This window comes from Pinus tabuliformis, chromosome 4_2, assembly GCF_031772625.1.
Source record: "Pinus tabuliformis cultivar Carrire ecotype Pingquan chromosome 4_2, CPIR1, whole genome shotgun sequence".
Classification (NCBI taxonomy): Eukaryota; Viridiplantae; Streptophyta; class Pinopsida; order Pinales; family Pinaceae; genus Pinus; species Pinus tabuliformis.
Window position 1 is genome coordinate 270,347,188 of NC_142304.1, and position 23,787 is coordinate 270,370,974.

Here is a 23,787-nt window from a genome sequence, read left to right on the forward strand (position 1 = left end):
CTCCAGCTATTCACCATATTCTCCATATGCTTTGTCAAGTAAAGCTTTAGCCTTTTCAGCCTCCCTCTTTGCCTTGATGAGTTGAATGTCCATGAGCTCTTGTTTGGTCTCATACTTCTTGTTTTCCTGCTCATAGTATGAAATGATGTATTTTTCCCTTTGCAAGTTGACGTAGAGCTCCCCTATGAGTGCATCCTTTTATTTGATGACAGTACTTGTGTTTTCACTGTCATCATGCTCACTTAAGTCAACTATGTCAAAATCTTGCTCTGTCTCATGGAGGTCCTCCTCCTGCTGTTGGATCTTTGCCTCTGTCATCTTCTCCTTTCCCTTCTCTACCTGCTTTGTTGATGAATAAGGCAAGGCCCCTCCCACAATTTATGGGGAAAACACCTTATTGTGGCCTCTCTGATAAGTATGTGCCAATGTGCTCACAACTGTCCTCTTAGGCCTGATGACCTCAACTCTGCTAGGTGACCCTGCATGATCATGAAATGGTGATGATGGTGTTGATAATGAGGGTGGCTGATCAAATGCAGGAATAGAAGTAGTAGGCTGAGATGAAGGGGGTATGGATTCAATATGATGATCAGTGTGATGAGATGAAGAAGGCATAGTTTCAGCATGTGGAGTTGGTGGAACAGTGAAAATGTCTTTAGCAATGAAGTTGTCCCATGACATATGCAACTGATCAAGAGTAAGGACAATGATCTTCATCAATGAGTGGTAGAAAAGGTTTTTCATCTTCTGGTCATAATATCGTTTTTCACAATGGAGGCCATTTTATCTATGCTTCTGAACAGACAGTATGGAATATTGAGGAATTTGACCCTTGTGAAGTGCATAAGTAGTGTAATATGGTAGGTATAGAGCCCAAAGAACCTACCTTCACAAGAGAAGTACTTCATGATGATTTTCATCAAGGGGGCATACCTATTAAGAAGGTAGGTGAAAGGGAACACCTTCCTCCTTTCATTCTTGTATAATGGTTTGATAAATGGTTCATGATACTGATCCTCCAAATCCTTTGATTTAAACCACTTCTCACCCATGTTTGGAATCCCTGTGGCCGCAACAATGATATAAGTAGACAAAGTGAAGGTAACTCTTTCTAGGGTTAATTGATTGTCTTTAAGGTGTGATGCAAAGATTCTGGTCAAAATTGGGTGATGCTGAACTCTTTCAATAAATTTTCAAAAGTCAAGGCAACCCACAGATTGAAAACATGAGGCTGCCAATGGTGAAGCCATAAGTTCATTTATGCTAGTGGGCTCCAGCCTTAGGATTCTGCCTCCTTTGTGTGGCCTCCTCTGTTCCCTGTCTCCTTCTTCTTGTGTGTCCTCTTCTTCCATATAATCTTTGTCTTCCTCCATAGTTTTTGTTCAAGAGACCCTAGTGATAAGGCGGGTGAGAATGGGAAGTGGGAATAGGTCTAGGGAATTGGGAAAGGACTACAAAAAATTGGGGAGATGAGGAGGTGGGTTATGGAACTATGGGAGGTGAAAATGTGAAGGGAGTTGGAAATGAAAATTAATTTACAGGTTTATGGTAGAGGCTACCTAGGGATTTTTAAAAACCTAGGTCTTAGGGTTTTGTAGGAAAAGTGTTTAGGGACTAAGGAAAGATAGTGTAAGGGTGGGGATGGTCTCAACAGTGATGTAGGAAGGTTTTGTATGGTCTATGGGCAGCAATTTTTAAGATAGGAATGAATTTATGGTTTTGTCCCTTGCCTAGGGACCAATTTTTGCTTAGGACTCAAACACTAAGAGGAAGTGTTGTTTGGAAGAGAAAATGAGTGGAAGAGAGGGTTACTTACTTGGTAGAGGAGGAAATCCCACTCTTATGGAGCTTTGAGAGGAGTTGGAGGTGTTTTTGGTGCTTTGGAGGCTTACTGGGCAAAAGCGCAGTGCCTAGCCCAGAAGCGTAGCACCAGTGTTGAAATAGGTAGCGCCCAAATCTCTAAGCACAGTGCCTGGCTTCTAAGCACAACACCTTCTTCCTAAGCTCAGCGCCAAGAAAGTTTTCTCCTCTAAACCAACAAAATCGACATTTTGAACCAAGTGAGTGTGAGCTCGATCTTTGGGAGTGCAAATGGATTTGCTTTTGATGTCTTGGTGGCTTTTATACTTCATGAAATTGATGTTTTGGTCCTTGGGACCCACTTTCTTCCTTTTGTCATTCAATTTACTTTTGGAAACTATATCTTTACATTTGACCTTTTCTTGTACAAATTGATCACATGATATACATTGACATACTTTGACCTTTGACTTCTCGTCCTTTGGCAATTTGGAACTGAATTGACAACTTGAGAAAATTCACTTATTACATATAATGACATGAAATTACATAAATATATAAAAAATAGGACTACATTTCTAATTTTGGAATAAAATTACAAACTGGAATGAAATTCTTACTTAAAATCAAAATTGGAACTTTAGCAACCATGGTTACATGCTTGTAAATCCTTATTTAACTGAAAAAAGGGATATTATATTGTTCACTCTCATACTTTTCTGGCCTGATGCAGTGAAATGGTTTTTTATTGGAGCTTGGAAAATGAAACTTAGTGACCTAATGGGACCTTGAATGACTGGGCTCCAGGTGGACTTGACTGACACAAAACATGATGAAATGAGCGTTTATAGTCAATGTATGCTCAACAAGACACATGAAGGTGGGCTAGTAAATATCGATTTTTGAGAGGGGATGGGGCTTTAACTTGGGCTACCATCAGTGAGTAAATCTTTTCATGTGGACCTAGGTGGAATGATAAAAATTTCAACATGGGACACTAATATGATATAAAAGAGAAGTTTTGATCACTGATGCAGTTTGTAAATACTCTCTAACAAGGTGGTGATCCCTTTGTTCTATAATGAGAAAAATATCAATTTTTGAGAGGGGATGGGGTTTTAGCTTGGGATACCATCAGTGAGTAAATTTTTGCATGAGGACATAGGTGGAATGATAAAAAGTTCAACATGGGACACTAATATGATATAAAAGAGGAGTTTTGATCACTGATGCAGTATGTAAATACTGACTCTAACAAGGTGGTGATCCCTTTGTTCTATAATGAGACAGATATCCAAATAGACCATGTAGTACATACATCATTTTTAAGCTTCGATTTCCTTTCTCCACTACCCTAGGAAATTGAATATCTAGATCCTTCAGAGTAGAATAGGAAGAATTTCTCCTAGGAGGTCATTTAAAGAGTGGAATCCATGAAATGGAGTAAAATTTTCATTCGTGGTGAAATAACAAAGGTGAAAATGGTGTTAGGGTTGGATGTGTGGATTGAGGAGGTATTAAACATTGTAGGAAAGACTATAGTGGAGTGTTTCTATGGTAAGATTATCTAGCTAGAATCCCTTAAAATATGGGTTGAGGATAATTGGGTTTCTTTAATGGATATGCTTTGGTGGCCCATGTTTTAACTAGAGGATGGATGTATTTTCTTCCACATTTAGACTTAGGCGCAGATAACCTTTCAGGTACAATTCAAAGTTGGGGGCCATTAGGTCTTGTGGTACAAATATGAAGCATAAACTTTGACTCATCAAGGGAACCAATTTTCACACAAACAATATGGAAGATTTTGTTTGGCCTCCCTATAGTTTCTTGGTGAAAATAAATCTTGAGTTCAATAGGAAATAAGATCAACAAATTTGTGGAGTTAGAGCCAAATTGGGACTCAAAAAATGATAGAATAAGTGCATGGAATTAGGTTTAGGTGGAACTACAAGATGGTTTGTTGGAAGAAATAGAATTGGTTTGTGGATGTAACAGCCTCAAGATGACCCCTTGTATATGTTTGTAGATAGTTTTATTAGTTTGGTGAACTAGGTTGTGTTGACCCTACGTGCCCATGTATATATATGTGCATATTTGTTTTTCATGTCCGTGTGCCTATGCTTATACGTCTTGAAGCTATAATGCTTCTGTCATTAAGGCCAAAGATATTTTATGTAAAAATGCTAGTGAGACTAGCTATGAATATATGTAATCACACCCATGTTATAAGAAAATACATCATGGTTGCAAAACACCAAATGAAAAGAGTATGAGGAGGTATGAATCCATAGTAAGAAAGGTGAGGGTGTGGAATTAAGACATGGTTCATAAGCCATGGAAATAATATTATATTCCAAAAGTGACTTTATGGACATAACCAAAACTAAAAAAAAGGGCATGTATAAGCCTAAGTCATACCCTGATTTTCTATCCTAAGTCCAAAAGTTAATGGAAAAATAAGGCTATGTCAGTTCCCATGGGGTGAGGGTGAGCTCCTTGGTGATATTTGGAAAAATTACTTCATGCATACTTAAGTCATGTTTTCCATGATTGTGAGGTTTCATTCCATAGTTTTGGTCATCATTCAACCATCATCCAAACAACCATTCTCCTTGGTACTTCCCCAGTTTTGTTGAGACTAGTTGAGATATGAGCTTAGATATCCATTGAAGCTTATGACTTGTGCGAACTATTGGATGTTCCTCATTAGAATTATGAGGGAAATTCTCCTTTCTCATCTTGGGAAAGGATGGAGCTTGTAGGGGGAACTTGTTGGGTAAGATTTTCGAGTGTGAGGCCTGGGGGTCCCTAGAAGATCGTTGAGGGTAGTTGGAACTCCTAGAGTTACACTTCTTTGAGACTTCCAGTGATGGACTATACTAGAGGCCCAAAACGTGTAGTGGCATAGCCTAAAGGATTATAGTGATAGAGAATGGGGTTCCTTACCTTGGGTAGTTTAAGCTAGGTGATGAAGGGATGTAGTTAGGGAGGTTATTGGAGTCGGTGCTTGTTTGGTACAAACTATGTGTCCATTGTTAGCTCTAGCTGAGCTTTTTTCCTTTGGTAATCATAACCCAACTTGAAGGTGACCCACTACAAAAAGATTTACAATAGTGTGGTCTATGGCTAGGTGGAATATCTAAGGTTTGTAACCACTTAGTCGATATTTACAAAGACGTGTGCTCATGTGTCTTGTGTGATATTTAGTTGGTGTAATTATCTTATTAATTATTGTTAACATATCAATAGTTTGCACTTGATTTATGTGTGCCTAAGTCATTTGCATGATATTTCATATTGTTATACTTGAACATTTATATCATTTATGGAGCATTATTAGCTACATCATTTATATTTATGTAGTTGATAGATAATAGATCAAGTATGCAACTCACAAAAGTTTGATGGTTGGAGGAATCCACATTTATCATTGACAAGTAGTCATTGAGAAGTGGATACATTAAAACAATCAATGGAAAGTAAACCATATATTTAATTAGTTGACTCAATTGATAATAAATAGGTGTTTGATGAGTAATGAATTCTCATGTCTAGTCAACTAGTTAGTTATCCTCATCGTTCATTAGGTTAAATCAAATTTTGGAGATAAACACTAGAGGAAAGAATTAGTACCATAATGAAAATATTCAGATACCATGGTTAATTGAGGTTCCCTATATAGCTAATGGTGGATACAAGGTTTTAGGTGTACCATAAAGTGATAGCAAAGTGTCAATTTCAGCATTGAGCCTGCATCAACTAGAGAAAAAGCACAAAAAAAAGTGTTAGAATCATAGGTGGTTGAAAATGTGTAGAAGCCTAAAATTAGCCAAGTTTTAGATTACCAAGATGAACATGGAGAGTTGGAGGAAAAATATGGTCAACTATTTCAACTACCTAGTCAATTTGTGCATTATAGTGATTGACTAGCATTATGGTGGTAAATTCCATCGACATTCAACTGATTCAACTATCAAGTCAAGTCATATTTATATTGGAATAACATAGTCTATTATTTATTTCAATCAGATAATAAATTTGTTAGTCAGTGCAACTGATAGTCTATTGGTTAGCTGAATCGAATGATGGCCAACTAGTTAGTTAACTCAATCAATGGTTGACTAGTTAGTCGTCTTGACTAATGGTTGATTGTTTAGTTATCCCAACCAACAGTCGATTTGTTAGTTACAATTGACTAGTTCATTAACCTAACCAATGGTTTACTAGAATATTACATTGGTTGTGTTTAACATGATGGTTAAATAACTCGACCATTTGGTCAACTCATGTTTTCATTTTGTAATACCCCTGGCTTAATCCCCAAATTGTAATATATATATACAAGTGACACTCAAGATGATGAGCCAATATGTGATAGCTAGGCTAGTGAGTCGGTTTATGTTGAGGTCGAAGTGTCTATGTGTATAAGTGTGTTAGGCCTATGGGCTAATGTATATATGTGATTTTAAGGCCATAGTTCTTGTTTTCTTAGGCTAGGGAGCTTGTGTGCTAAAAGGCCAATGAGTCTAGTAAATGTTATATGTAAAAAAATTGAGATTAATAAAATAAAACCATAGTTTCATACTGTGGGATAAGGAGAATATGAAGGTCTAGGACTCTACTGTTGAGCAATAAAAGGTGTCTTTTTAACTCCTAATTATCTTCACATTAATTGTCAACCCAGGGACAACTTTTTATCTCAAGAGTGTACTCAGTCTGAGGTGGCTATTTACTCAAGGGTAATGTTATGAAAGATGTAGTACGGTGTTCTAAATGTAAGAATAAATGGATACTTGAAAAATAAATCTAACTACAATGACATAAACTCAAATGCTCTGAAATCCAACTATTCACTCAGCAAACATCAATCGAGGATACAATAGCAATAACTCATTCCTCTAGAGATTGATGCAATTGAAATCAAACTCGAACAAGACAATCAATTTGGGAACGAGGGAGCAATAACCAATGTTCTCTACAGTTGACGGTCCTGCTTTAAAGCAATTAAAAGGAAATAGAAATTGAACTAAAGCTGCTATTGAAAGTAAACTAGGAAAACTCTTTAAAAGAAAACTCTTTGCAATTAATTAACAGAAATGAATAGCAAAGTAAATGGACAACAAACTGTAACTAAAGGAATTAAACAATGAATCCTATTTAATAAATCTGAACAACAAACTCTAATTAATGGAATCGAATAACCAATCCTATTGAGCAACAATCTGTAATGAATATCAATCAAACGGAACAGCAAATGGAATGAAACCATAATTGAAATAGAACATCGAAGCTCTATTAAGGCATTAACAAGATAAATTATACAGTGTTGAAATTCTTGTTAAATAATAAAAGAACGGTAATGCGATTCGTTAATATAACACACTGATATCAAAGCAATTAAACAACAAACCGATTAACTTGCAAACTGTAATAAAAGCAAATATGAACTATCTCACAACAATAATGAAAAGGTAGAGATACAAACAACGGATCGATCCACCAGGGTTGGGCCCTCAACCACCGGTGAAACGCCGTTGAGCTACTGCAGAACTAAGAAGTTAAATGGCAACACGTTCTTGTATTAATCATGCATAACAACGTTTACAAACAGTCGATCTCTGTTTAATCAATGAGATTCGATGAGGAATTGTATGATTACAACAAGAAATCTCTCCATCTCTCAGCCATCCTCTCATCCCTGAATTCATCATTCTCCTTCTCTAATCTCTGTTCTGATTTAAATACATAGAGAGTAGAGAGCAATTACAACTATGATGATTAAAATATGATCATTATTACAAAATTGGATTGTTTCTAACCAATTGATCAACAAGAAAATATATTTCCATCTATCTTTCAACAAGAGCAAGGCAAATTTGGCTTTGCAGCTGAGATTTGAAAAATGGCCACACAGCAAACCTGAGAAAATCATGCTCAAAGAACCCTGTGTTTCTCTCAATACAAGCTGAATTTTGGTAAAACGTTTTATTTTAAGTTAATTTGGCCCGTTTTGGACAAAACCCATGTTCTGGATTTTCTAGATTCTTCTTCATTTGCCTATAATATCAACCACAAAACTGTTACTTCTTATTCCAATGAATTTCTAAGTTGGAATATTTGATGATGATTTGGAGATCAAATCTATAATCTGACAAATATCTTGGAGGCTAAAATGGTGAGTGATGTTACAAAATATATTAATAAACTATCATTAATAAAATTATGCATAATAATTATCAATTTATTAAAAATAAAGGAGAAGAAATAATATTCATCCATAAGAGCATAAATTATTATAAAATGGATTTATATAATAAATTATAATAAATTACATGATAAAGAAGAGTAAAAATGAATGAAATAAGTATTAAAAAGTGGTCGTACTCACTGCCCAACATACCCCCACACTGAATATATTGCATGTCCTCATGCAACAAAAAACTGAATATATTGCATGTCTTCATGCAACCCAAAGACAAAACCCATGTGTTAACCAAGCAATAAAAAAAATTGTTCATCCCAACTCATGAAATGGATGGAACAAATGAATTCTTCCTCAAATAATGAATATTCAATCTTGGCAATGCTGATGAAGGCGTAACAATTTGTACATTGACGTTCAACTTATGTGTATATGAAGTTGCAGCAAAATATGATATAAGTGACAAGAACCTTCATTAACCATTTTCCCAAAAACCTCAAACCATATTTTGTTGAAATGTTGCAAGTAAATTTATGATATATGAATGCCTCTATGATCCAAAAATCAGAACGTTTTGATGCATGGACTATGAGATATAAGAAAAATGGTTGTAGGTGAGAGTGCATGATTTCCGAAATTTTATGAACTAATATAACTTGAAATTGTCTGGGTTTGTATATTTTAATGATATGTCTGTGTTTTCCAGAAATCACAAGAATTGAGTTCATAGTTTTAAAAGTATTATGGAAATCAATTTCTGCACTGTATAAAAATGAAATTGTATGCCTTAAATGAGGAAGAAATTAGAAAACATCCATCATGCGTAGCAATTCCTCCGCCTCTCTAAGGAATTAGCATGCCTTCATGCAATGCTAGAAAACAAATTGAGGTGGTTGCTACTGTCTGTTTAATTCTATGCTTGGTGTAAAACAACATGGAATAAAGGAGGTGTTGAGAATGAATAAGAATATCAATGGATGATAAAGAATATGAATGACATGGTCATAAGAAAGAAATGAATGAAAGCAACACTCCCCCAAACTGAAAGATGATATGCCATTAAAAAATGGGAAGTGGTAAAGATGTGGAATGAAGGATGATAAATAATGCTCAAAATGGATTTTCATTAAATTCTCCTAAATTCATAATAAATCAAAAAATTATGCTATTTTACCTCCAAAAGGAAAAATGTGAAATGATATATATGGACTAGAATTTGTTGAAGCTGATGTAGGCAGAGTGGATGCTGAAAGTGATGCAAAAGGTGGAATCCAGGCAAGCACATCATGTTTGAACAATTGTTCACGTTTGCGAGTTTCTCGAGCCTCTTCTATTAGTTCCAATAGTGTGGTCATGCTACAAATAGAGTTTCCCCCCATACTTGTTGTTCTCCTGTAAACAAATCACTATTTTGCATACAATATTCTTAAATCCACAGTGTTAGTTTTGAATAGCAACAGATAAAATGCATGCAAAAATTTCAATCAGAAAAACGTTTGTTTATATGCAATACTAATATTTTTCAAATCAACAAGTTATGGGAGAGTGCAGTAATCATATCGCATGCTATCCCATAATGCATACATTCCCCTTCCAATTGGAAAAGGGATTCCATGACCATAAAGCCTATGAAAGGTGTTATGCTAACAACAAGGCAAAGGAATGAACAATACAACAGTAAATGAAGCATAGTACACATATCAATGATAGGACGGTGAGAGTTATGGTTATAATGAGAGTAGAGTGTATAAAGATAGTTATGAATAAAAGATAGGACACTTTGGATTGATGATAAGTTATGTGAAAAAGAAAAAGGTCAACAATATGCCAAAAAGATGCTTTGCTGATGGTATTCTAGTTGAAAAATGATGTGATTGATCAGAAAATAATTTCTCATTCGTAAAGGTTCAAAATAGGGAAAAAATTAAGGAAATAACTTCTCTAATAAAAATAAAAAATAAGAAAATGGTATTATAGTAATAATTGATGAAAATATATAACTTCAATACCATAAGCATAACCTCTGCTGCCAACAGGCGTCCATAGCCTCGGCATGGTTGCTTTTTAACCCATATAAGCCAGGATCCTCAATTTATAAATGGAGGTTTCTAGTGTTGTTCTACAGAAGAGATCAGTGTGCTAGCGTGATAACCAGATAACCACACTGCCATTCACTGGGATGTTGCAAAAGTGATCAAGCTGGCTCGTGATGAGACCTCCTGTTCCAAGGATAATTTGGCTATCCAATGGATCATAACCCTAGTGTGGTGGCCATAATGGTAATGTCACTTTGTTACAACCTTATGAACATGGTAGGCTGACTCGTAATGAGACCCCCGATCCTCCATCTGTAAACAAAATTTTGCTGTTATTACATATTTTTATGATAAAAAGAGGGAGACTCTGTACTCCTTAAGAGCAGGGATGGTGGAAGAAGTTGAACATGTCAATAAAAAAAATATACCCATAATCTCATTTATTACAGACAGAGAAGATTATAACCAGGAAGGGTGGAACCAGCATGATATTAAGATGATCAATCAATATCATGTACAGTAGAAAACAATGCAGTAAAGCAGTATACAAATAATTGCGTCCCTTTTGAAAACATTCTATCATCAAGGAGTTGTCATGTTAAAGATCATAACGTGAATGATATTAACTCGCTTCAATAGAATCCATAATTCTTGTCCTCATAAAAGTAGTGTATTTTATGTCATGAAAGGGAATCAGTAAAATGTGGTTGAGATGAATTATGAATAATCCCACAAGAGGAAGGAAGGGTTGCTCTCAAAAATACTCCCAAAGTGTTGTTATTTTGAAGGAACAACAAAAACACTCAAAAAAGTGTTGTTCCTTGTAGGGAACAGTAAAGAAAATGCATGTCAAAAAGCAAAAATACACACGAAAAGGTATTGTTCTCTAGAGAACAAGAAAAAAATGCATGTGAAAAAGTGTTGTTCTCTAAGATGAACAAAAAATGCGAAAATGTTGTTCCTTTGAAAAGGAACAGCAAAAATGTGAAAATGTTGTTCCTTCGGAAAAGAACAGCAAAAATGTGAAAGTGTAGAAGTGTTGTTCCTTCGAAAAGGAATAGAAAAAGTGTGAAAATGCAAAATGCAAAATTGTTTTTCCTTCAGAAAGGAACAACAAAAGTGTGAAAGTGCAGAAGTGTTGTTCCTTTCGGAAAGGAATAGCAAAAATGTGAACGTGAAGAAGTGTTGTTCTTTCGGAAAGGAACAACAAAAACGTGAAAGTGTAGAAGTGTTGTTCCTTTTGGAAAGGAACAACGAAATCATGAAAGTGCAAAAGTGTTGTTCCTTTCAGAAAGGAACAACAAAATCATGAAAGTGCAGAAGTGTTGTTCCTTTCGTAAAGAAACAACAAAAAATGTGAACGTGCAAAAGTGTTGTTTCTTCGGAAAGGAACAACGAAAATGTAGAAGTGTTGTTCTTTTGAAAAGGAACAGCAAAAGTGCGAAAGTGTTGTTCCTTCGAAAAGGAATAGTATAATGCAGAAGTGTTGTTCCTTTGAAAAGGAACAACAAAAGTGTGAAAGTGTTGTTCCTTCGGAAAAGAACAACAAAAATGCACAATCATAAAATGCAAGCACGCAAAAAAACGAATTAGCTGTTCATGGCATTTATGCTGAGGATGAGTTACAATTTGAAGGCAACAACGCCTGAAACACAAAATATAAGAGAAATTAGAAAAGAAACAACATTTTATTTAAAAATAGTATGTAAATAAATAAATTAAGTTACAACAGCTATGATGTAAAAAAATGATCTCTTTGAAAAATATTTTGGCAGTAGTGACATGAATCTTCAAATGGAAACCAATTCTTCATTTCTTCTATTATGAATCTGTTGGGTAATGAGTTGGATGAAATTCCCTTGTTTTATTAAAATTTCTTTCAAAAATCGCTCGTTCATAAATTGACCTTCTTTGTTTTGCTAAGCCCTGCAAAAAACGAGTATCTACCTGCAATAAAACATTAAATCATAGAGAAAGAGAGGTGCATGGGCTCCCATAATCCAATAATTATGCAAAAAACTAACAAGTAGTTACTTTGTAGAACAAATCCACAAACAAAGTAAAATTAATTTATTACCTATTAGAGAGCAGTGGCCAATCATGCTAACCAGCAGTATTTCAATCATAACTTCTTTGTTTTTCGTCCGATTTGAGTGATTCCAAAGCCAAATGAGAGATAATTCACAGGCTTATCTCCAATAGCAACAGGTTTTAAAAATTCAATGATATGATTGTCAAATTTTCTTAGAACAACATGCGTATTGGTTTATTGTGGTAAGGGTGTGGAATTAGTCGAGCAGGAAATTGTGTACGGAATGGAGCATTTTGATGATGTGGTTGATTGGGTTGTGTGGATGTTTTTGATGGGCAAGCAAGATGTTGTAGAAGAGCTGGTGAAGAATATGGAGAATGTGTTTGTGCTACAAGATGAGGGAGCATAGTCATGCAATCATAAAGTGAACCATGCCAAACTTGTAGACAAGATTGGTGGTGGTTATATTGAGATTAACATGGCTGCCCTAACACATTAGTATTCCATAATGGATTATGCAAGTATGAGAATGGAGAAGAAGTGTTTTGAACCATACCTGTAGGCCATGATTTCCATGATTTTGACCTTGTTGCAGCTTCCTCATCTCTTTGATATGCTACTTCCATCCTAGATAGGGAAGAACAACTATCTATGGGATGCTCTTTTTAGGAATGACGGAAAAAAAATTCGTCAAATTCTTGATTTTTCTGAACCTGCAAAACATCCAATTGTGAATTTAGAGAGCTAATAAAATCAATTTTCAAATAAAACATTGATTTCAGCTCTTACGTCTCCTGTTATTGTAGAAAATTTGGAAAAGAAAGAAGAAAATTCTTTAGAATTCTTACCAACCTTGGATATTCCTCTTGAATACCTTATGCACAATTCACAAACATCATCATATGATAACTGAAAAACATCACCTTTTCCTATCAAATTTAAGAGTTCTAAAAATTCATCTTTGATTCATTTAAGAAGGAGTGTTTTTAAGATCTCTTTTTCCAAATGATTATGTTTTTATTTTTGAAGGTTGTATTGAAATCGATCTACATAATCTCGAAGCTTTCATCTTCCCCTTGTATCATACCGAAAATATCTTCATCGGCCTTGCAATAGTCTTGGTACTTCTTCAAGAATATGTTCTTCATGTCCTCCCATGTTTGGATGCAGTTCCCACCTAGCCTCATGAACCATCGGAGAGCTGCTCCTTTTAGAGTAAGAGGAAACACTTTCAACCTTTGATAATTAGTACAATAATCATATCCTCTACAAAGTATTTCAAACTCAAATAAAAATTTATCTGGATCTTCATTTGTCAAACCATAAAAAATTGGTAGAGAAGATGGGGGAATTACGTGCATTTGTGTCACTCCTCCTAGATCTTTGATAGGAAATTCAAAAGTATAAATGTGAGCCATTTCTTACCATAATAGTAGATGTTCTTCATATGTTTATTTGAGGCTCCTTCATCAAATGTTCCTGTCAATTGGTTAGTGAAATGGGTGGTGCTTACATCACCACCTAACTGAAATCATGAGTTTTGTTTTTTCAAAATTTCTATTTTCTTTTTTTAGTCATTCACACAAAAATTCAAACATTTATTTCTACCCTAAGTTCTTTAACAATTCTTATGGAAAGCGGGCGAGGGAGCAGGGCTTCTACATGCTCCGTATGCAGGCTCTTACCTTTCGTTTTTAATACCCAATTCTTTCCTAACAGGCACTCATCAGATGCACACTACTCTTTAAAAATGGCTACACTCTCCACGGCAACGGCGCAAAAATGTTGAGCAATAAAAGGTGTCTTTTTAACTCCCAATTATCTTCACATTAATTTTCAACCCAGGGACAACTTTTTATCTCAAGAGTGTACTCAGTCTGAGGTGGCTATTTACTCAAGAGTAATGTTATGAAAGATGTAGTACAACGTTCTAAATGTAAGAATAAATGGATACTTGAAAAAGAAATCTAACTACAACAACATAAACTCAAATGCTCTAAAATCCAACTATTCACTCAGCAAACATCAATCGAGGGTACAGTAGAAATAACTCATTCCTCTAGAGATTGATGCAAATGAAATCAAACTGGAACAAGACAATCAATTTGGGAATGAGGAAGCAATAACCAATGTTCTCTACAATTGACAGTCCTGCTTTAAAGCAATTAAAAGGAAATAGAAATTGAACTAAAGCTGGTATTGAAAGTAAACAAGGAAAACTCTTTAAAAGAAAACTCTTTGCAATTAATCAACAGAAATGAGCAGCAAAGTAAATGGATAACGAACTGTAATTAAAGGAATTAAACAACGAATCCTATTTAATAAATCTGAACAACAAACTCTAATAAATGGAATCGAATAACCAATCATATTGAGCAACAATCTGTAATGAATATCAATCAAACGGAACAGCAAGTGGAATGAAATCATAATTGAAATAGAACAGCGAAGCTCTATTAAGGCATTAACAAGATAAATTATACAGTGTTGAGATTCTTATTAAATAAAAAAATAACAACAATGCGATTCGTTAATATAACACACTGATATCAAAGCAATTAAACAGCAAACTGATTAACTTGCAAACTGTAATAAAAGCAAATATGAACTATCTCACAACAATAATTAAAAGGTCGAGATATAAACAGCGGATCGATCCACCAGGGTTGGGCCCTCAACCACCGGTGAAACGCCGCTGAGCTACTGCAGAACTAAGAAGTTAAACGACAACACATTCTTGTATTAATCATGCATAAAAACGTTTACAAATAGTTGATCTTTGTTTAATCAATGAGAGTCAATGAGGAATTGTATAATTACAACAAGAAATCTCTCCATCTCTCAGCCATCCTTCCATCCCTGAATTCATCATTCCCCTTCTCTGATCTCTGTTTTGATTTAAATACACAGAGAACAGAGAGCAGTTACAACTGTGATGATTACACTATGATCATTATTACAAAATTGGATTGTTTCTAACCAATTGATCAACAAGAAAATATATTTCCATCCATCTTTCAACAAGAGCAAGGCGAATTTGGCTTTGCAGCTGAGATTTGGAAAACGGCCACACAGCAAATCTGAGAACATTGTGCTCAAAGAACCCTTCATTTCTCTCAATACAAGCCAAATTTGGGCAAACCATTTTTTATAAAGGCTAATTTGGTTTGTTTTGGACAAAACCCATGTTCCAGATTTTCCAGATTCTTCTTCATTTGCCTAGAATCTCAATCGCAAAACTTTCACTTCTTATTCCAGTGAATTTTTGAGTTGGAATATTTGATGATGATTTGGAGATCAAATCTATAATCTGAAAAATATCTTGGAGGATAAAATGGTGAGTGATGTTACAAAATATATTAATAAACTATCATTAATAAATTTATGCATAATAATCATCAATTTATTAAAAATAAAGGAGAAGAAATAATATTCATCCATAAGAGCATAAATCATTATAAAATGGATTTATATAATAAATGACATGATAAAGAAGAGTAAAAATTGATGAAATAAGTGTTAAAAAGTGGTTGTATTCACGGCCCAACTTCCACAAGAGGGAAAAGCATGGGGGATTCACTTAGTGAATCTCTGACATATCACGTGCATTCGCGACATATTAAACAATACCCTTAATATGACTACATATTGGGAAGAACCTCTAAAAATCACATTGTTTAACCCCCTACCAATATGAACCCAATACAACTTCCGAATTTAAAAAACCCCTATTTTCACTAGATATTGTAGGTATCCATTTTTTCATTAACATTTTTTATACCCCTTTATATTTTTTCATTAACTTTAAGCTCTATTTTTTATATTTGTCAATATAAAAACCCTTTACACCCTATATATCCCCAATATATTATGTCATTTTTCCTCAATATGTATCCTCTAATATGAACCTACGTGGTATGATATTGCTTCCCCAGTGAAGCCCCCGTGGGGAAACATGGGGGTGTGAAAATAAGACATGGTTCCTAAGCCAAATAACTATTACCAATACAATATTCCTAAAGTAACTTTATTTGTTGATGTTAAAATATATAGTAACATTATAATATATTTTAATGTAATACTAGTTATCCTAAGCTATAAATAAAAGGTAAATAAGGCATTGCACACTAGCAATGCTACAGTTGAGATTATTGTGTCTTCACTAAGGAAATACATACAAGGACTAGCTATTACACCCTAAAGATATTTGGTGGGCCTAGGTACAAGTGCACTTCTCCTTGGGTTTCTTTGGGGAAGGAGAGAGTGATAAAGAGAGAAGTGTAGGTATAGGTGTCCTTGTGTGGGGCTTGGAGGGTACCTGGAAGCCCCTAAGGGTAGCTAAAATGCCTAGAAACCATAAGACTTGGAGATTCCCTAACTATCCTAAGTTGAAATCCCTAGAAGGATAGTGGCATATGTCGATGGAATGTGGGTGCAACAAAGGGGGTGCATTATCTTGGATTCAGTAGATTGATGGAGGATGAGAGGCTGTAGGTTGGAATATCATTGAGGTTTTTCACCTTGACCTGGAATATTGTTAGGGTTTTTCACCTTGACCTAGAATATTGTTAGGGTTTTTCACCTTAGCCTTGTTTGTGTTTGGTAATTGTTGTGTACCATAGCTAGCTTTAGGAAATCCTTGTCTGGTGGATTCATGGCCCTGGCTTGGTGGTGACCCACTATTGAGAGTGTAGGAGTAGTAGAGTGTATGGCAAGGAGGAATGTATAAGGTCTACAACTAGTTTAGACTCATCAAATGATAAGCATTTTTAGTTATGCATTATTTTCCCTACATGTTACTTTGATATATATATATATATATATATATATATATATATATATATATATATATATATATATATATATATATATATATAATTTTATGGTTTATATCTTTTATACCTATCTTTATTATGTTTATATCATATATGGTTATGGCATAGAGACAAAGCTAAACTATAATGTCCCTTAATTGGGTGGTTGGGTGTGTTACAAAGTGGTAAAAGAGACCAAGTTGCAACATTGTAATTGCATGGTACAAGAATAGAGCATAAAGGGGAAAGTGTTAGTATGTTTACAAACTATTTTACAAAATCATTTAGTGAAGTGCATATCCTTGGAACATATATATTGTAAGACTTGTTAAAAATGGGTTTATAGATGAGACTCTAAAACTCTCCATGGAAAATCCTTCAAAGGAATGTCATTTCTTGAAATTTTTTTCGTCACAAAGTTATATTCACAGTGGTGAAGGTAATAAAGCCTTGAATTTTTCACAAAATAGAGTTTGAGTGAAACAATACTTGATTATTGCTTTCGGTACTCTTTCCTCATGTGTTGGCTTAAGGGCTCTTAGAATGAGTTAGGGAAGTCTCTCCAAGTGTTTCACAAATTGTTCCAATTAGGTGTGGTGGCCTCAAAAGTTATGATACTAGGAATGTGTTAACGCTCGAATTTGCCCCAGGCTGAGGAAGGCAAAACTCAAGGCAACATCAAACCACGCTCAGCCTCGTAGCTAGCCCTACGAGGACAGGAGAGGGCTCTCTCCGGGTCAATCTCGGAAAAATATAATCAATGAGGCTCGAGATGACTGAAATTGTAACTAATCTTAGGCTAGGTATTAAGTGTAGAGGTTTAAAGGTGATTTTTTGGGGTTTTTGTTGAATCAAAGGGAAAGGCAATTTTGGGTGCGGGGATGAGACACAGTTTCTGCAGAGGTCTGATTGGAGCAAGGTAGGCAATTGTTTGATGCCTTAAAAGCTAATGAGGTGAGTAGATCAGACAGGTGAGGAGCTAAGGAGAGAAAGGAAACCTCAAGAATTCTCCTTAAACAGATGAAAACATAGGAGATCAAACAAACTTAAAGGCAGAGCATTACAGATTATGAATTCTACCTTAACACTTGATTTGTTCAATTGCAGAAGATGAGAGAAGGAAAATGATACACATAACAAACTTACAAGTACTGAAAGAAGCACACCATCAAGACATAAAGCCACAATAATTCCAAAAAGTGATGCAAAACCCTGGTCTTTCCTTTGCCAAAATGCTGAAGTAAAATGTACAATAAAGTCTCAAAGCCTCTTCCCAAAGAGTCCAACCATGAAAATGACTAAGAAAATACATAATATAGGCAAGCCAACCCATTCCCTTGCCTCTAGGGGTCGAGCTCATCATCCTAGGAGCTATTTCAACCAATTCTAAACAAAGCACTACAATCTAGGCAGTCAAAACAACTTGCCTCTATAAGGTAGGAAACTGATTCATTCATTTAATTTTCACTTTTTAGTGAATGATCTTCTAGAACAAGTAATAAAGTGCCAAAATTACATCATGTTTCCTTAATTACATCAAGAGGAGTGAAAAAATCACATCACAAGTCAAAACTGGTCAAACTGGCTTCATTTCCTGAGCTGAAGATGAAAATTGTGCCAAAAAACCTTGTGCGCCGCGTGCCTGAGCCCTATGCACCTCACGCCTTTCCACCTACTTTTGGGGCACTTCCTGGCATCCAAATTGAGCTCAGGTTGGCTTGTTGGAAAGCCCTAGATGTCTACTTTCCAACCCAAGTTGAATTTTCCAATGTTGTGTCCATTTGCCCCTCCAAAAGTGCATTCTCCCAAGGATGCTTCCTGTGTGTCCAAAAAGGGGCAGTGAGGTCATTTTTTGCATGTTTTTTGACCTTTTGGGGACCCAAACCTTGATGAAATGCCTTGGAAATAGCTGAGCGGGTATATTTCATCACGAAAAATCCAAAAATGCAAACAATTTGTGATTTGGACCTCTCAATCTTATGGGTCGCGCGCTGCGTGCTAGGCGCTACGCGTTGAGCCAAAAAACCCTGTTTTTTAGAGCCAAAAATTCAAAATTGACAAAATTTCTTCCAAATTCCTTGAAATTTGGGCTGGGGGTCCCCAATCAAGTACTATGCTCAGCCAAAGAGACTTCGGCCAAACTCCGAAGACGATCAAGCTCCTTTTGTCTTTTTTGTTTCTTGACCGCTTTCTTCAATTTTGCCTTAAGACTCCTAATTCGCGCCTTGCAAACTAGGTTCCAGACCTTGTAATGCATAGCCATGTGTTTCAATAATGCATTGTCTCTATTGGCCTTTTTCAGCCGTTCCTCCAAGTAGATGTTGACCCTCTCGAGATTAGCCTCTCGATCCTCATTTACCTGTTGCTCTAGAGAGGTGAACTCAATTTCTCTATGTTGGGCAGCTTGGCGATTCTCACGGATGTTCTGTAGCTCTATGATCACATGCTGGTCCTCAAGCTATTTATTCCACTACTCTAGATACCTGATATATTGGGTCTTCTCTGATTCTGAAGCTGTCTCATCATCATGAATAGTAACAAAACCTGATGGCTAACCTGAAGGCCTCTCCTCATACTTGGGCTTCTTGCCCTTATCCTGTACCTGCAGTGCTGCTGTCGAAAGCGAGGCCCCTTCCACACGAGGTGGATATAACACTCGTTGTGCTGATGAAGTCAAGGAGACCCCTTCCACCCTGGGTGGAGATAGTACTCGTCATGTAGATGCAAATAAGGCCCTGTGGCCTCGCTGGTATGTCACATATGGAGGAGCACTTATATGCTCAGTCTCGGGAATGCCTGGCTGGTGTGAAGGTGCTCCCTTATCATGAAATATCTCGAGAGGTGGCTGTAATGCTACAAAGTAATCACAGGAGATGAAGTCTTCCCAAGTAATGCCCTGTTGTGCCAACTGATGCATCACTATGATTTTGATCAACGCATAATGATAGATGCTCTTATGCTGATGTGATGGGCTCTTCCTTCGTACTAAAGGCACCATCCTTTCTATGTTGCGACACATGAAAAATGGAATGTTCATCATATGTACCCTTGTGAAATGCATCAACAAACGAACATGGTACGCATAGAGTCGTGAGAATCTGACCTCGCAACTGAAATATCGAATGATGAGTTTCATCAATGGTGCACACTCATCCATTAGGAATTTGAAAGGAAAAACTGCACTCAAGTGTCTTATATACCCGGGCTTGATATATGGCTCATAGTAGAATCTGTCTAAGTGTTGGCGTTTACTCCATTCCTCCCCTACATTTGGTATCCCAGTGGCCTGAGCAATACTTTCGGGTGACAAGGTGAAATTCACTCCGGCAAGGTTTACATGACCATCCTGTAAATGCAGAACAAAGAAACGGACTAGTTCCCGATGATGCTGGATTTGTGAGATCCGCTCACAGTATTCAAAACATGATTGATACCGAAAACAATCCATTGCAAGTGGACAAGCTTGCAATTGACCCAAAGAAGTAGGCTCCTCCCTAACATGCTGACCACTTTTGCCACCTTTGTGATACCTCCGTGGCACATTTGGCACATTTACCTCCAGTGTAGAATCACTATCATACTCCTACTCATAGACTGACTCGGTCTCTGACATGTACTTGAAAACAAGATAGCTGGAATATATATGTTGATGTATAAACTGCGTGCACAATTGCCTGTAAACTTTTCTTTTGCTCTAAAAATGCTGTGACCAAGGGGACACAAATGCACAAGGGAATATTAGGAAAGGGGAAACATTAGGGAATTTGGAAATAAAAACAAGGGACTTAGAGAAGGGAAGGGAAATGAAAATCTTGGATTTTAGGGTTTTGGGATGTTATAATGTGTTTTGTAATAGAGGTGAGGGACTAGAATTTGAGGGATTATAGTGTAGGATGAAGGAGGGAATTAATGGGGAAAAATAAGGGTGAATTTGGGAATGGGAAACAAAGGGAAATGGAGAAATAATGACAACCTTGGTTACACTCTGTTTTTGAAACCCTTACAGCAATTTTTTGCATTCAAACCCTACAGCAATTTCATTGAAAAGGAGGGATTTCCACTTGGATTTCTAAGGCAAACATATCATGGACCCATTACATTTATCTTTCAAAAGCCAAGCACAAGTGGTGGATGTAAGCCTACCTGCAATTTTGTGCGGAGAGGAGGCGAGTTGACGCGTTTCCAAGCAAATTTTGGGCTTAAACCCCAGTGCGCCGCGCGCCTCACCCAATGCGCTGCGGGCCTCACCCAATGCGTTGCGTGCCTCACCCAATGCGCCGCGCGCCTCTGATGCGCCGCGCGCGTGTATTTTTGCACTGCAATCTCTTTCCTGATGCGTTGCGCGCCCCTGATGCGCCGCGCGCCCTGGAAACAGCCCAATTTGCTCACAAACTCACAAAATCGCCTGAGAACAATGCTCTTTGCTCTTGGAATGTGGAATGGGTTGAAAATGAGGAGAAATATCTTCATATAGACTCCTTGTTGATTTTTGCTTGGTCCATGATCCATTTTGTAATGTTTTGTCGTTGACACTTTTTCAGGATTAATAGATTTCTGACCTTTTTAGTTTCCTCCTTAAATTTGATTGAAATGATGATTTTCTTTGTAATTTTTTGCAAGGATAGTTGATATGATCTGGCAAAGGAGACCAAGGCTGCGCTTGGACGTTTCAAGAACTAAAATTTTTGAAGATTTTTACAAAAATGAGATGACGACTTATCTTCAAAACAGAGTTTTGAAGAGAAGTCCTAATTTATCTGTATAATGATAAAATTATTGAAGTAACCACCTATTGAGGACATCCCTCTGGCCTGCTGGTCTTCTTAGACTTTGCAAAACAAGACTGTCTCAACCCAAGACCTAATGACCAAGAACCATTGTTATGACGTAGAAATTTGAAACATGACTGTACATGACCTTTGAAGACTTGTTTTTATGAATAGACCCGAACCAGCAGTGCGAAGCACGAGGGGAATGAGTAACACAAACCATTCCGTCAGAGTTATGGCATGCCTAACAAAATGCAACTAATCGAAACTGATGGGACACCTAAACATGAAATGCAAAAAAGAGCTTTGATCTCTGACGGAGGGATAACTAGACCGACTCTAACAGAATGCACAAAATGGATGGAGAGTGGAGATCTTGAGGTCATTTTTACAAATGAAGGAAGATGCTTCGTCATCAACAAGAAAACTTAATATGAAAATGCACATTATCAATGCCTCAATAAAATCCTTAGTGAAAGCCAAAATTTATGAAGAGGAATTGAAAACTTCATGTAAATATGGTTGATTGAAAGAGGCATTGCATATTCTACAAGCCATGGATGACAGATATCTATATAATATGGTTTTCAAATGTATTCAAGATGTGGAAGTATGAAAGGTTCCTATAGAGCTTTCAATGAGATGCATATGAGACATGTGCTTTCATATGATATGCATATTATAGTTTGGGCCAAACATGGTGTTGGAAACGAGGCTTTAGCACTAATTGATCAAATGAATAGATACCTAGACAAGGTTTTATTATGATATGTTTATGCAAATTAAGCTTGTTGGTACATATTCCCAATGTGGTTGTATGGATTTTGCATGCAACATGTTTGATGAAATGTCCAAATGGAATGTGGTGACATGGACTGCTCTCTTGGTTTTGTTTTTTGCATTACAATGTAATGAGATTTTAGATAATTATTTGGTATGATTTGATTGATAAGAGGATTTAATATCTATCAATATAGATCATATGGATTAGTTTGGTTACAATATTTAGTATTGATCCCCTTTCAAATATAGATAATGATACAACCTCAATTTGCTCCGCTCCCAATGATGACAACTCTTCTCTAAAGGATTTGAATAGGGATCAACAACCCAACCATGTTATCTATATCATTCACAACCAAGAAACCTTAGAGATGTCCTATTCCTCAACATATTGTGCTCATTCGATCACAAACATTTTCCTTTCTAAAATCAAATTCCTTTGGCCTATAGTGAACAATCTCAAGCTTAAAAAATCTAGTAGCCTTTGCGCGTGCTTTTTCCATATACAAAAATGTGACATATTTTGTTCTAGATACACCATAGACTTGATTACTTCCTTTCTTGTTACCAAGAATCATAAAAAACAACCCAGTTAAATATTTCACATGGCTAGGTTGAGTCATTTAAAGGCCAGAATTGGTAATCAAAATTGGTTGACCTAGCCATTCTTCCATTGTATTATAGTTGATAGGTCCATAATTAGAGACTAGCTATAAATATATCTAATTGATTCCTCTTCACTTAATAAGAAAATTCCTAGTGTCAAGTTTTCCCTAACACCTACTTTCAAGGTCAATTGTATCAATCTCAAAATGTGGTGGCATATTTAAATAAACCATACCAAAAGTACAATAGATGTGTTACTTAATGCTTGGAAAGGACAAGAAGAGGGGTTTGGATTCAAACATCTTTTTTTCATTTATGTCATAAGTAACATTACAACCAAAAATTGAAAGCATGGCCTTCACAAGCTCAACATCATACCCAACACCTTTAATGTGCAATACATTTCATGACAATTATGCATATTCTTGGTCTGACTCACCTACAAGTCTTTGTGTCATTGGTTATTTATCATGAGTGCCAAGTCATTGGGTTTTCCTTGCCTTAGTGACTTTCTATTTGAAAAAAATGACCCACTTGGTTGAACAAACACTGTCAAAGGGTATCAATGTAGCCTCATTTGAAATTTGGTTGCCATACCTTTGAACAATAATAGACTGTGTTTCTATGCTATTAATTATAAATTATTAACAATCCCTTTTGTTTACATTCCAAATCTGAATACCCACCAACACAAAGGCCACAAGTATCATAAATGGGAGATCCATATGAATGTATATTATAT